The sequence below is a fragment of the Montipora foliosa genome, chromosome 2 (assembly GCF_036669935.1).
Source record: "Montipora foliosa isolate CH-2021 chromosome 2, ASM3666993v2, whole genome shotgun sequence".
NCBI lineage: Eukaryota > Metazoa > Cnidaria > Anthozoa > Scleractinia > Acroporidae > Montipora > Montipora foliosa.
The window spans coordinates 11044396-11047246 of NC_090870.1; the positions used below are offsets into that span (position 1 = coordinate 11044396).

Sequence of the window (2851 nt, forward strand, 5' to 3'; positions counted from 1 at the left end):
GCGATTTCAATTTCTCCGGCCAAGACAAACTTATTTTCACCATGGACATTACATCTCTATACACAGTCATTCCTAATAGCGAAGGTCTTCAAGCACTTAAACACTTTTTCGATCAACGCACTGTCCAAGAACCTAGCTCGGAAACGCTCCTCCGCCTTGCCGAACTAGTTTTAACGCTTAATTGTTTTTCATTCGCCGGCAACTATTACAAACAAATTAATGGTGTAGCGATGGGCACAAGAATGGGACCTAGCTATGCCAATCTTTTTGTAGGATATGTTGAACACCAATTTTTTAGTCAGTACAACGGCCCCAAACCTGAACTCTACGGCCGTTACATCGACGACTGCATCGGCGCTATTTCATCCAGCAGAGAAGAACTCGATCAATTTATAACCTCCGTCAACTCTTTTCATCCGGCTCTTAAATATACCTGGGAAATTTCGGAAACTTCATTGGCTTTTCTAGATATCAACGTTTCTATTAGAGGCAACGTGCTCTGTACTAGTGTGCACTACAAACCTACTGATTCACACAGTTATTTGTTGTATTCATCGTCACATCCATCACATGTCAAGAACTCCATCCCTTATTCTCAATTTCTTAGACTTCGACGTCTATGTAGTGATGACTCCGATTTTTCCAGCAAATCAGAGGAGATGTGCCAGTTCTTCGAAAAACGTGGCTATCCTGTCTCTGTGGTCAAAGCGGGCCATCATCGCGCCCAACAATTTGATCGACAGTCATCACTACAAACGTCACAAAAAGATAAGAATGACAGAATTCCATTCACCCTCACTTTCCATCCTCATAATCACGCAGTCAAAAGCATCATTCTTAGTAATTTTAAATTACTCCAAAATGATCCCGAGACTGGCAGAATCTTTTCGCAACCTCCACTTATTTCATTCAAACGCGACAAAAACGTAGGCAACTTTTTAGTTAGAAGCGCGCTCAAAACTAACGAGCAACCCGGCACTTTCAAATGCGCGCGCTCACGATGCAAAACTTGTCTTTTCATTGTTAACACTAGCAAGATATCGGGACCTAAGCGATCTGTTAAGATCACCGATCGTTTCACATGTACCTCCGCAAATGTCATTTATTGCATAACCTGCACGTTATGCAATAAATTATACATTGGCGAGACAGGTAGACGACTAGGTGACCGATTCCGCGAACACCTTCGCGATGTTGAGAAGAATGACAAGGATGCATCCAAGCCAGTCGCTCGCCATTTTAATCTGCCTAACCACTCCAAAAAACACATGGCTATCTGCGGCCTTTCCCTACATCTAGGTACGACGGAAAGCCGCAAGAATCTGGAACAAAAATTCATCTTTCAAATCGGCACCCTTAATCCTCACGGTATTAACGAACGCTTTTCATTTAACTAATATATTCCTATTTTTCACGTTGCCATGTTACCACCAATAGCGTAGCTCCTACTCTACTATAAAAACTACACGTAACCCATAATCCCTTGATTCGCTCTGACGAAGGGCTAACGCTCGAAACGTCAGCTTTTAGAATCTCTGTACGGTGGCCAATTTACATTATCAACTCCGTTGATAAAACCAAATTTTTGTATACAAAGTCCCTTGTTGACTGATGGCTGTTTCTGCTTAGGTGGCCTCATACACCACAAGCCTTTTTAGAGACATCACTGCCAAACCGGCCACTTCTGCTGGAGAGAACAGGACAGCCACAACACCAGGGACTTCATCCCCTATTCTTCTCAAATATTGTGTGGGTTCTTTGTATAAATTCCTTTCAGTGAATGCTTTAGCCACAAATCGGACTGCCGAACGGAAATCAAATCAATACATTTCATTGGAGTTTTGCCAATAGATCATGTCTGATCCAGTCGCATTGACATTCATAACTTACGATAGCAGTGTCGTGAGCCTTTCATTTCACGAAAGAATGGGTAGAATCTTGCAACAAACAACGAAGTTACTTGAGAGATAAACAGAGAAATGAACACACTTCACTAATAATTTGCAAATAGCGTATAGACCTATGCGATCTGTTTGTGTCAGAAACCCTGGAAAATGCCGAGATTAGGCACCACCACATCCCTTTACCAGTGGTTCGCATTCAAAGAAAATAATCCAGAGGAATCATTGATGCATCTTCTACTTTCACACTTGTTCCGATATTCATTTAGAGATAGAAACAAACAAACACGGAAATAGATCAAATAAACTCACGTTTGCTCACAGGAGAGCCCGCAGATGCCGCGGACGTCTCTGAGAGGCAGTAAACAGTAAACATAAGAAAAGCGAGCAAAACCAAGGGAATAAAACAGTTCCTTGCCATCGTCGAACAGAGAAGAGATGTTCCCTTCAAAAGGCCACACTAACAGAAGCAAAGGCAGTCCAAGCTCATGACATGAACATAACTCTTGCTTTCTTGGGGTGTCGTGTTACGAAGATGCCAATTACGGATCATTTTCAGTATTCGATCGAGCAAAGTGCCTTACGTAAAAGCACTGTCCAAAAATACATAAACTTTGCGGACTGTAAATAGTCTTACATTAACACAGTTATACATGTACGGCGTGTTAGATCGTTACACAAAGAGATTCCATCATAGTAGATCGAGTTCCTGAGAAGAGTTTTAGAAACTTCAAGAAAGCACATTGCATCAACCGTCTATTCATAGTTACCGGTACTTACGAAATAAGCCATAGAAGCCATAGAAGTCAACAATGTCATTTCTAGAATGTTCTTAGCACAAGACTAATAGAATTTTAGATGTCATAACAAACGTGATTAGGAAACCCAACAAACAGGTCATCGTGCGGTGTATCACGTTTTATAAATATCCGCTATATTCAGAAACGAAA

The 2851-nt window shown here is 41.4% G+C and overlaps 1 long non-coding RNA gene across 1 annotated transcript in view; it reads right to left on the reverse strand.

The window, feature by feature from the left end:
• Positions 1-2422, reverse strand: part of LOC137989420 (uncharacterized) — a 15319-nt gene extending 12897 nt beyond the window's left edge. The window contains exon 1 of the long non-coding RNA XR_011120884.1: positions 2214-2422. This is a non-coding gene — a long non-coding RNA (uncharacterized lncRNA). The remainder of the gene's footprint in view (positions 1-2213) is intronic.
• Positions 2423-2851: the final 429 nt, after the last annotated feature.